The 12,940-nt window shown below is 33.2% G+C and overlaps 1 protein-coding gene across 1 annotated transcript in view; it reads right to left on the bottom strand.

The window, feature by feature from the left end:
• The window catches only part of LOC134842939 (flap endonuclease 1-like), a 323,491-nt gene that overhangs the window by 227,814 nt on the left and 82,737 nt on the right, over window positions 1–12,940 (bottom strand). The gene's annotated exons all lie outside the window — the stretch shown is intronic.

Here is a 12,940-nt window from a genome sequence, read left to right as displayed (position 1 = left end):
CGTGCACTCCCGAACTGATTAGACAGGTTCGAATCTGCATCCATGAGGAAAAATGTTTTTACCAAGCGTATACTCAAATTGATTGGAAGTCAATCATTAATATCTCCTAAACTAAAAAAGATATTTATTTGCCGTTTTCAAGGATATCATTCAGTTAATGAGCTGTTTCGAGGAGACAAAAACTAAGGCTGCTCCTTTTTCTCGTCCTATATTTGCTATCAAACTGACAGGCTATCTCAAGCAATTATAGTGCAGTAGTAAAAATATTGACCAAAAACTAAATTCGGCAGATCGAGATTCGGAGACCATCAAATTTTTTTGCTCAATTTTTTTGCTGGGGTCGATTTGAATTAAGCTTGTAACTTTGAGTGAAAATGCCTAAATTACTTTTAGAGAGCAAAAACTTGCAAATGCCACTGACAAGGAGCAGGAATGTATGAAAAAAAACTCGTATTAGTCGGTTTTACACTTTTTTCATCACTAACATATAAGATGTCTGCCTCCAGAAAAAGGTTGCTTTGAAGTGACAAAATTATAAGCCTGCAAAAATTTTATTTTTTCATAGAATGATTTTTCTTTTGTATTTAGGTCAAAAACTCATCGCACATAGCCAAGTGTATTTGTTTCAGTTTCCCAGCCAGGGAAAACCAGGTTCGATTCATGAAGTGATTTTCAAAAAATTTCTCGTTTTTCAAGTAATTTAGAAAAAAAATATGAAAACTAGCATTTTTTTAGCAGGAATGAATCAAAAAACTCGTATTATTCGGTTTTACCCTTTTTTCATCGCTAACATATAAGATGTCTGCCTCCAGAAAAAGGTTGCTTTGAAGTGGCAAAATTTTAAGCCTGCAAAAATTTTTTTTCATAAGTTTTCCTCGAAGATAGTTAACCGTATCTAATTTTGTCTCCCTTTCAGGTTTTTTTTTGTTAAACCAAGTAAGAATCGCATTTTTTTCATGTCTTTGTTCAAAGAAAGAAGAATGGATGCATTAATTACAAAAAACGAAAGATGAACAGAAGCGGTCTTTACTGGGGTTCCCTATTTGACAGGTTGATTTATTGGGAATCAGATAAGACGCATTTAAGGCTATTAAAGGCTTTTTTCAACATGTCTTTTGGCCATTTAATTGACTCTGTTACAAAAGCTTTCAATTTTTTGTTTTTGCTTCCTGTGTTTAATTTTCACGCTGTATCAAGCGAACACAGTTCAATGGTAAACCAAATGATCATAACGCCAGCGAATTTGGTTCGATTCTCGGAGAAGAACAGTCAATTTTTTGTTTTGAAAGTTTTCCTTCGATTGGTTTGGAATTTCTATCTAATTCTTATGAAAAATGTGTTATGAAGAAACGAACAAAATAAGCTATCATATACCGAGCAGGGAATCGTTGAAAATTTAAGTTTGATGATTGTTTTTTGTCTTCATCGTTCGAATGATTTTATATCCTTTCATATTATATCTCTCCTCGTGTCTTCACACCATTAACTGTGGCTATACCAGTAACTGATAGTGAAATAGTAAAGCAATCGCTCACTATACCAGAGGATTATTTTTGACGTATGATAAAAAATAGCTTTCACATGTTCACAATCCTTAAATGCTCAGATAATTACAGTGAGAAAACCTACAACGATAGGTCTGGTGATCGAACCCCGCACTGAGCGAAACTGAAAGCTTTTGAAAAGCTTCTCGATTGAAGACGATTGCATTTTTTGTACTTGAACAAAAAATGGCTTTTTTTAAGCTTAAATTTAAGCAGTAGTCGTTCCATTTTTGGGAGCAATAGAATCATCAACAATACGTCTGGATTTCGAGACCTGCAGTGAGGGTCACTGATATTTTTTGATTGTTTTTAAAGGTTCAAAAGGCTGGTGGTCAATTAATGCTGCTTCTCGATTGATAAAAAACTTGCCTCATATTTGACATAACGAAAAAGGGAACAGATGGTTAGAGCTGTACACTGACTGAAGGTAGGTCTGCTGTTCGTACCGCGTAGTGACCGAGATGCAATGGAACCCTTCAAAAGGAATTATGCAGGACACTGATTAGAGATAGTCACTGATTATGGGCAAAAAGCAAACATACTTGATTGGGCCTCGCGACCTGCCCAACCCTGGTTGCAATTATTATACATGGTTGATTAAGCATATACGTTGCTTTTTATGTTTGTTTCCAACTCGATTTTTTAAAACTTTTGTTTTTTTTTGTCATTTTTCGGCTTTATAGACTCGGGCGTATTTTATGTCGGCTTAGTGGCCTAATTTTTTTGGTTTCAAGAGATTGGTTTCGCATAGTTTTTATGTTCACCTCTGGGTCGTACAAAATGCTGAAATCCTTAATACAAATTAGAGTTCAGGGTTTTCATGACAACAATTTTTTTGGTTTTTTTTCCGGCTTGATAAGTTTCGGCCTATATTATATCGATTTAATGGCTGCATATGGCGCCTTTCGATGGGCCAAAAAAGTTTGTATGTGCGTATCTGTACTTTGAGGGCGAGGGGGATTTAATAACTTTTTATAAGTCTCGAAAATTTTAGGTTGTTTTTTTTTTCTTTTCTTTTTTTCTCTTGATAGGTTTTGGCCGATTTTACATCGGCTTACTCGCTACATATTGTGTCATTTCCCGAGCTGTGTTAGTGTTTTGAGGGAAATGAGGGCTTAATAACTTTTTAGTAGTCTTGATTTTTTTTTGTTTTTTTTTCGGCTTTGTTTTTTTTCGGCTTAATAGGTTTCGGCCAATATAGCATCAGCAATGTGGCCGTATGTTGTTTCATTTGACGCGTGGATAAAGTTTGTGAATTTTATGTGTTTGTTTGAGGTTTGAGGGACTCGATAATTAAAAAAAAAAAATCGGCGTAAAGGGTGTCGCTAAGGCATTTCCGGCTTTGTCACCGTGTGATCACTTTGGTTTCGATGCCAGTTTTATTTCTATTGTCTTGGCTCGCTGTTGTTTCGAACCTAGCTATATCAATAGATCTAGTTTGAAGTTTTCGATTTTTTTAGACTCAGCGGCTTTCGGGTTTTGTATCGCAAGTGGTGCGAAGCTCAGCTTCGCCTCTGTGTTTATGTTTGTGTTGTCTGGCAAGTGGTGCGAAGATCGTCTTCGCCTCTGTGTGGAAAAATTACGAAAGAAATCGCAATTCAATTTAAAAAAACGTTTTTTCTTTCAAAATTTATTGAAATAATTTAGGCATTTTCCTGTACTTTCATTTTTCACTTTGATCTTTTTTATCACTTGGTTTGCTTTGTTTCTTCTTTAGTTTTGTTGCAGTCCGGCTTTCACGCGTGGAAAATTGTTTTGTTTTTGATAAATATAGTATTTTAGTTTTTGAGACTTCTTTTGCAAAAATAACTTTGGCCGAAACATTTCGGTTCTGTCGTTATTTGGTTCAAATGTTTTAAAACCATATTTTCTTTTCTGTCTATTGTTTTTCGAAGGATTTTAGTCACGTACCTAAGATGTTAGAAACATATAGGTTGAATAAATTTATAAAGGGTCGATGATCGTTGTGAAGACTCTTATATGGTTGGTGATTTTTTTTTCAGGAAAAAAAACTTGAAAATCTGTAATTACTACAGTTGTGATTTCATACATATTAGTGCATTTATGAATGGACTAAGGTCCATTCTTAAATCCATATACTTAGGTCCATTTATGCCTTCTTTGAGTGCAATTTGATTTCATCTGGTAAAAGTTTGGTAAACTGCCTTCGTGAACGTGAACGAATTCTAGTTTTGAAAGTGGAATTTAATTTCTAGATTTCATAGCGAAAACAAAAATTACCTATTAATCTCTTTTTCTCAAATTGAGTTAGTTTTTATCAAAAAAGTTCAATGATAAATATCATCTTGAATTTCAAAGAGGGGTACGGCCATATATTTTTTACTTAGACATTCGAAAGTTGAAGTTTTTAAATTTTCGTCAGTTTTTTTTCTGTTTCCTTACGTTCATTTGCTCTTTTCCAACTGTCTGTTAGCTATGTTTAGTTTTAAGGAACCGCATTGGCTTCATTACATTACCGATAGCAATAATTTTAGTCGGGTACTGGAAATTTTTCCTGTAAAAAACTTTGTTACCTTGTGCGCACACTCAAAGAGGTGCAGGCTTTAAAAGTCGCAATTCAAGTTCAAAAAACACTGCTTGCTACCGTTTATATTCAAGTTAAAAAATTATCATGATTGGATACTCTATTTGTTTGTACATATATAGTTGGCGTTTCACGTGATACAGGTTTAAAATGTCCCCAGGATGGCATGTTTAAATCTCAATATGCTTCAATGTTTACCGATACGTATTAAATTTTGGTGCATGCAAGTTTGTGGTTTTCTATTGTTCGTGGATTCGTACAATCATCGGCTTCTTTTTTCCAAGGTCTATTTTTACAGTAAATGGTCTAAGACTCCGTATAAACTCAGTTTTACCCTGAAGACTAATGTACCTCATAGTTTTCCATTTTTGCAATTCAAATTTTTTAAATGATTTCGTTGCAGTGTCCATTTTATTACATTTCACACTGTACCATATATGCCCTGGATTGCAATCACGGCTAGACAAAAACGTGTTTAGTTCTTCAATTTTTGCGGAACTGCAGTATGAGTATGAATAATTGATTTGTATAAGCTATAATTTGCAGTGAAAATCAACTTTGAAAATTGCAGTTTGACAAAACTTTAAACTTCAACACGTTTTTTGTTTAGTCATGATTCCAATCCAGGGTGTATATAGTACATGGTGAAATTGATAAATTGGACAGTGAAACAAAATTTTAGAAAGAATATTAGTTGCAAAAAAATTGGAAAACTACATGCAGAGTTACAGGATGTTAACTTGATCCAGAAAATTTACTGTTTTGTTTTTGAGAATAATTATTCTATAAAAATAAATAAAGCATTCAGATTCGTGAACCTAAGATTTCAATCGATATTCTTTCATTTTTTATAAGTTGAAGCTGTAAGATGCCCATAGCCTCTGTGCTCAATTTGCTTTTCATCGCTTTCTTTCATGAACGTAAGTCTTATCCTTCTTCCAACTTGAACAAAAACCAGTGGTAATCACATCCGCCTCCTCAAGGTCGGACCGGATGCGGCGAAAGTGATGTCGTCCCTCTACTGTTGGTCCTGCATAAAGTAGTATCGGAGCAAAAAGAAATAGTCACTGGTTGGTTCTAAAAAAATGGGAAAACGATGAAAGAATTTTTTGCCTTCGATGAAATTTACCCAGTGCTAGTTGAAAGTGAAAGTGACTCGTTGAAAATTTCAGGCACGTCTGCGAAAGAGCAGCAAAAATCAAAGAATTCTGTTTACCGCCTATTCTCCAGTCAGTCATAAACATGCTTTTAATTCATTATTAAGTGTAAAAGAACAAAGTGATTTTCATTCACAAGTCTTACAATTTGTTCGTTTAAACTTAATGTTTCGTGGTTTGTTTTTGGTTTATTTTGAAGTTCAGTTCATTTCCTTTGTTGAAGGGAAAGCTAACTACACTCTCGAACGGTAAAAGTGGGGCCACGAAAGATTGATAGACTATTCTCGAAAGCGGAGTAAAAAATAATAATAATTTTCTCAAATTGGGTTTATGGACCAAGATAAGATCCCCCTCCCCCAAAGCCGTTTGGGAGGAGGATGTTAACTTGGTTCTAAGTTAGAAGTTTTCAGTCAATCAGAATCGAGCATTTTACATGCAGCGCTTTGCAAGTTTAATGCAAATTAATGGCTGGTGTGGAAGATCTTAACTTGGTCTATATGATGGGGGGATGTTAACTTGATCGGGTTAATTTTATCAAAAAAGTGTCAATCTTTGAAAGTTGACTTTTTAAAAACAGTTAGGCTTGTTTTCTTGTTCACTTCCTTTCGCTGAATCTTTTCCAACTGTCTGTTGGCTATGTTATTACCTGAAGCAAGACTTTTTAATCATCATAGGAAACTAAAGAAATGATTTCCAGTGTTAGATAACTGTTTGACGCTCTGTAAGTGCTAGTGTTTTGACGCTCTGTAGACGCTAGTGTTTTCTTATGTTCTCCAATGATGTTTTTTTTCTGCAATTTTTTTGCTAATTGCACGATAAACATCTTTTTCTGTTCTTTAAGTTTTGTAATTTTTTTGTATGGAGTGGTGTTTAAATTCACCAATTTATTTCAAATTATCTGAGATTTTTGACAAGGTTTTTGTTTATCAATCATTATTTTGATTATTTCTTCCATTATTAATCTTAAATGACGGTGACGGATTTTGAAAGCTTCGTTCTGTAGTTCGAAACACCGTTTTTACAATTCGTTTTGTCATCGAATTTTTAGCATGCCTATAATTGTTTGAAAAAGTCTAATGCCATAGTATTTTCTCAATTCATGAAGTGTTGGGAACGAAAAATAAATTATTTTTAAAATGTTTTTGATATAAAATAGTGTAAAATGAGCTGTTACATTAATGCATCAAACCTGTGTAACATTTGCAGGTAAGTGTAGATATTAATATCGTCTGTGGATAATTTGGTCTGATATTAAAGAAAAATCAAGAGAATCAGTTTGCTTTAAAATCAGCAGAGATTGACCGGACTAAGGCAGTAATATGATCTTCTTAGTTTAACCTTTTAAGAAAAAATTTTAGTCAAAGTTTTTGAAATGCTTACAAAAAAAAACTGAAAAATAAATTTAGTCTGCATAACAAAATTTCCAGACAACTTGGATTTCAGCAAGATACATCACCAAGCCGGATACAGCACATCTTTTTGAGATTTTAGATTTGGAAAAGTATTGAAAAGATGAAAAAAAACCCAATCCCTAGCCTGCTTTTACCTCAATCATTAAACTTGTGAGGTAAACCTTCTCACTTGTAAGATTGAATAGTCGGAATATAGGTTTTCGGATTATGTTTTGTCGGCTTAGTTGCTACATCACTATTTTTTTTCGCTGTTAGCAGTTTTCCTTGTAGTTTGAGATGTTGATTAAGTCACGTAGTTTTTTTTTAATTAACTATCCCTGACTTGTGTAATTTCAGTTTTTTTGCTTTGTTTCGGCCTAACTGATTTCGGCTCATGGTTTGTGGAACTTATTTTGCATCAGCTTAGGCATATAAAATGATTACTTTTGTAGTTGTTAGTATAAAATATAAAGTTCAAAGTTTTCAGTAGTGTTTTCTATGTTCTCCAATGATGTTTTTCTTCTGCAATTTTTTTGCTAATTGCACGATAAACATCTTTTTCTGTTCTTTAAGTTTTGTAAATTTTGTGTATGGAATGGAGTTTAAATTCACCAATTTATTTCAAATTATCTGAGATTTTTGACAAGGTTTTTGTTTATCAACCATTATTTTGATTAATTCTTCCATTATTAATCTTAAATCACGGTGACGGATTTTGAAAGCTTCGTTCTGTAGTTCGAAACACCGTTTTTACAATTCGTTTTGTCATCGAGTTTTTTGCATGCCTATAATTGTTTGAAAAAGTCCAATGCCATAGTATTTTGTCAATTCATGAAGTGTTGGGAACGAAAGATAAATTATTTTTAAAATGTGTTTAATGTAAAATATTGTAAAATGAGCTGTTACATTAATGCATCAAACCTGTGTAACATTTGCAGGTAAGTGTAGAAATTAATATGGTCTGTGGATAATTTGGTCTGATATTAAAGAAAAATCAAGAGAATCAGTTTGCTTTAAAATCAGCAGAGATTGTCCGGACTATGGCAGTAATATGATCTTCTTAGTTTAACCTTTTAAGAAAAACTTTTAGTCAACGTTTTTGAAATGCTTACAAAAAAAACTGAAAATAAATTTAGTCTGCATAACAAAATTTCCAGACAATTTAGATTTCAGCAGGATACATCACCAAGCCGGACACAGCCCATCTTTTTGAGATTCTAGATGTTTGGAAAAGTATTGAAAAGATGGAAAAAAAAACCAATCCCTAGCCTGCTTTTACCTCAATAATCATTAAACTTGTGAGGTAAACCTTCTCACTTGTAAGATTGAATAGTCGGACTATAGGTTTTCGGATTATGTTGTGTCGGCTTAGTTGCCACATCACTTTTTTTTGCTTTTGCGCTGTAAGCAGTTTTCTTTGTAGTTTGAGACGTTGATTAAGTCACTTAGTTTTTTTAAATTAACTATCCCTGACTTGTGTAATTTCAGTTTTTTTGCTTAGAAATTTGTTTCGGCCTAACTGATTTCGGCTCATGGTTTGTGGAACTTATTTTGCATCAGCTTAGGCATATAAAATGATTACTTTTGTAGTTGTTAGTATAAAATATAAAGTTCAAAGTTGTCAATCGATCAAAAATTTTTTATACAAATTTTTTGTCATTTTTTGTTTTCAGATCAATAGGCGTGTAACCACGTGTTGTCGAATTAGTGAACGCTCGGAAAATATTAAAAGCTTGTTCAATGCTGCTAGTGGTCGTGTTTTGCTGTCTGTTTTATTGAAATTTCTATGTCTTTCCAAAAAAATTGTTGATTTTTTTAATAGTTTTTTAATGATAACAATTTCCTTGGACATTTTTTGTTTCCGGGTCAATTGATATCTAACCACGTATTTACGCAAGCAAAGCTTGTGTGATAGAATGAATTTTTTTTTCAAACTTAGTCGCAATTGTTGGTGTTCGTTTTGGAAATGTTCTTTCATTGCTGTATATGCATAAGATCAATAACCAGCTATTCAGTACAGCCAATGCTAAGGATATTAACACAGACTATTATATAACAAATTACACTCAAGGCATTATAGATCTGTAGCGTAGAGGTAGGAAAGGAGACTCGCAACAAAATAAGAGGGTACGAACCTGGGCGGGGTCGGATGTTTTTAATGAACTTTTTCGTTTACTAATTAAAATGCGTCCGCTCTATAGATTGAAGCATGTTAGTTGGTAATTTTTTTTTCAAACTGACTGGTACTGCTAATGCGTCATAATTGGCTTGCATCACTTAGCAATTATATAGACTCATAATTGGCGTGCGTCACTTAAGAAATTTTGTAATTACTCTACGCACGCATGCAAGTCGCTACACACCCCCACGAAATCTATCGCGCTTAAAGTGTCCAAAACTAGCCAAAATGGCAGTGTTTAAACCCCCATAACTTAATGAACAAGACTGCTCGCATCAGGGCAAAATCATGAATATTTCGACTGCGTATTTATTGGTCTCCTATAGTTTTTGAATAAAGATATATTGACAAACTACGTATTGTAGATAATATCAAATTTTGTTTTTTAAAATTTGAGTATTGTACTTAGACCAATTAGCTGCCCTGAATTCAATTTCTGGAACGATTATTAGTGCGGATAATTTGCCACGCATAAATAATCCGGCATTTCCAGACTATTCGGTCGAAGATATGCAGCCGAAATGAAATTCAGACTATTCAATCAAAAGTATACAGACAATTCAGCCTTTTTCGGATCGATACCCATACGATGTCAACTTTAACAAAATCGATCTGAATAAAAAACCAGCCCACCCATATATGTTCCTCAATTTCTTCGAAAGTTGAAGCAACAAGCTTTGCCATAATTTAATGAAAATTTGCATGGTGATTTAATTTTATATCCTGAACACAATTGTTCTTATTTCTACTGAAAAAGTCACCCAAGAGATTGTCAGAACGTTCCAAAAGTTTCAGTTATAACAAAGGTCTTTTAAACCACACTCACGGTTCATTATTTTTGGTTCTATCAGCGATCTGCAACCAGGGGAACTAAGAAAAAATGTATTAATCTTAAATTAGTTTTTTTAAATAAAATTTACTGAAAGTCAGAAGTTGAACTTTTCTCGTTGAGTTGCCTGTTTTCTTAAGGCTGCGATCGCTATTTCCTTATCGTGCGTGAGGTAAACCGGGATTAGGAAATTAGACGACAAGCAAATAAGACGATCTGAAAATAATTAACGAAAAATTGTTGTTTGTGTTGGCTTGAGAAAAACTTTATGCTATATTCTTATGCCTGAGAAAAATGTGCTATTAGCAACGCCAATTTGCCACCCTTTGTGACCCTACGGCATTCTTTAACTTGATTACCCCCGTAGCTGCTTCTTCCGATTGATTTCAAAAACTTTTCTTTGAAAAGCTGATCGCTGTTTTTTCTAATTATTTCTCCTTTGATGAAGCTGCGATAGAAGTATGAGGCTGCAAATTTTTTATTGAGATTTTCATTTATTCAAAAATAATAGAAACTTTTCTCGATCTTGTCAATGCGATAGTGACCGAGGGCAGTTCAATTGGTACAGCGCCGAGTCTGATTGCGTTATTGTTTGCTTTCATGCAAGCGTTTCAGTCGTGCTTCTTTTGTAATCTATTATATATTTAAATGCGGGCTTCACTATCTCGGCAAGCTTAAGCTTTTACAACATAATTTTTTTTGCATGCTTAACGAATTAGTTTTTTTTCACGTTCAGGCTATATCGTATATTGCAAGAGTTAAGAATTTTCTTTGATGTTCCAGTTGAACTCAGTGTTTTTTAATCGAGTTTGAAATAAGCAGCCTGATAGTGTAATGTTGTCAGGGTTCCCCCATGAGTCGCGAATGTCACCTGCAAACATGAATGCCCAAATCCTTTTAGTGTACGAAATAAGAAAATTTTGTGGTTTTTCAAATTGTTTCAGAAAACCCAAATTACAAAGTAATTCACAAAGTTTGAAATTCTTAGATATAAAACTTAGAGAAAAAACTGAGATATAAAAAACTAACCCAAATTGAATGTTTCCACTCAATGGTGGGTTGCTGTCAGGGTACCTTCAAAGGTTGCAAATCTGGCGCTTAAGTATGACTGCTCAATTCCTTTTGGTTTTCGAGGTATTGCGTTTTTTATGATTTTTTCAATTTTTTTCAGAAAATTTAATAAACTCTTGTTACAAAGTTTTTGTTCCAAGTTGCAAATCTTGGGGCAAATTTTAGTTTTCGAGATGTGACGTTTGTTATGTCTTTTTTTAAAGTTGTTCAAAGAATTTAGATATAAAAAAAATCACAAAGTTTGAGGTTTCCATCTCTATAGCGAGGCTCTGTCACGGTAGTCCCAGGAGTCGCGAATTTTGCCTTGAATTTTGACTGCTCAATTCCTTGTAGTTTTTGAGATATGACGTTTTTTGTGATTTTTTTTTTCAAAAAAATTTACAAAAAATTCGAATTTATTTTTTTTCTTCAAAATTTGAAATTCCCAACCCTGTAATTGGCGATTTTTTGGTGCTGCAAATCTTGCCTCCAATTTTCACGGCTCAAATTTTTGTATTTTTTAAGATATGACGTTTTTTATGATTTTTCAAAAATTTTTTTAGAAAACTTAAATTTGAAGTTTCACTGTAGTTGGGTACTGTGAGAGTACTCTCAGGAGTTGCAAATATTGCGTCTAAATGCGATTGCTCAATTTTTTTAAGTTTTAGAGAAGTGAAATTTTTGAACTAAAAAAAACTTGAATAAAAAAACCTTTTTACAAAATCGGGTGCTGTCAAAGTACACTCAAAGGATGCAGATTTTATTTCCAGTATAATCGGTTTTCTACAGTGTTCTTAAAAATTCGAAGCATCGGAGGTGCGTTAGACGCTAGTTTGACTGAATGCTTGACTCAAATGAAAATAGAAGATTTTAGGCAAAGGTCCAGTTGAAAAGGCTTTAGATTCTAGTATAGGGTAAATTGCAATAGAAGAAATTGTCCAGCCACTTTTGATTTCCAAAGAAATCGCAGTGTAGAGAAAAACCGGTTTCAATTTTCATTTTTTGTTCTTATTCCGAGAAAATAAAGCGGGCAAGCAGGCTTATAATACAAAAACAATAATTAGAAACTTAGTTTTATTCTACAAAACTGCTGAAAATTACATTTTTTATGTTTTTTTTGTATTTCATTTAAGTTCTTGCTGAAATCAATTGCCAAAAGTGCGTAAGTTCTGATTGAACAGAAAAGTTCAAGAGATTTTTCGATTTAGTTTTGTAGTTCACATTTCTTTTTTTGTTCATCAGCGATAAATTTATTTTGCTTCCAAAAATTGTCTCAAAAAAACTTATTATTTCTTCTTTGATAAAGCTGCGATAGAACTAATCAGAAAACAGGATAACCGGTTGCTGTGCAAATAGCGCAGAATGTTTCGACCATAGTTTTAACAAAAATAGAACATTGTTTTTTCTAATGAGTGTCTTTTTTTTCTGTGTGATGTAATGAAAAGTTCTGAACGAAAAATCAGAAATTTGCGATGTTAGATAGTCATAGTTGAATAGGGCAATTGAAAAACATTTTTTGTTCAGAAAGAGTTAAAATTGGAAAAAAAATGGTAAAAAACTAGTAAATTTTTTCTTATTTCCTGCAGATTTTTTTTTTGAATTCTGAACACTTTGATTGCCAAAATGGGGCTATAAAAACTCAAAAACTAACTCTGCTATAGTAAAACTAAGTTTTCACGGCTTAATTTAAGCTTGAATAAGCTACTGTAAGCCTACAGGCTGATGATGATCTTGAAGTTAGACTAAAAATCAAAAATCTCAAACCGTTTTTTCTCGACACTTATTCAAATGGTGGGAAAAATTACTACTGATCAAATTTTTTGTATAAAAGACAAAATTAGAGTCTTCGCTAAAAGGTGATGCTTAACTCAATTCGTATCATCTGATCATTAGAATCAGAGAGCAGAAAAGTGCAAGAAACGTAGTTGAGCTCACTGATTTAGTAAAAAACTGGAAAGTATTTAATCTCAATTAACGAATTTTTTTTCCAAACCTAACCAGAATTGCCGGTTGCTGTGCGCGTAGTACAGAATGTTCCGACCAACAAAAATCACACTTTTTGTTTGCAAATTGTGATTCTTTTTGTCCATTGGCTATGAGCGAATCTGAACGAAAGTCTGGAAATTAAGTACATTCGTTAGTAAAAGTAGAATACGCGCTTTTGACAATTAAGTTTAGCGAAAAGTTAAATGAAATACAAAAAAACGCCAAAAAATTGTGAAAAATTTGCAGTTTTGTGGAATAA

Source organism: Symsagittifera roscoffensis, chromosome 3 (genome assembly GCF_963678635.1).
Source record: "Symsagittifera roscoffensis chromosome 3, txSymRosc1.1, whole genome shotgun sequence".
Taxonomy (NCBI): Eukaryota; Metazoa; Xenacoelomorpha; order Acoela; family Convolutidae; genus Symsagittifera; species Symsagittifera roscoffensis.
The sequence above is the reverse complement of the archived record's forward strand: the minus strand, read 5'-3'. Positions and strand labels throughout refer to the sequence as shown.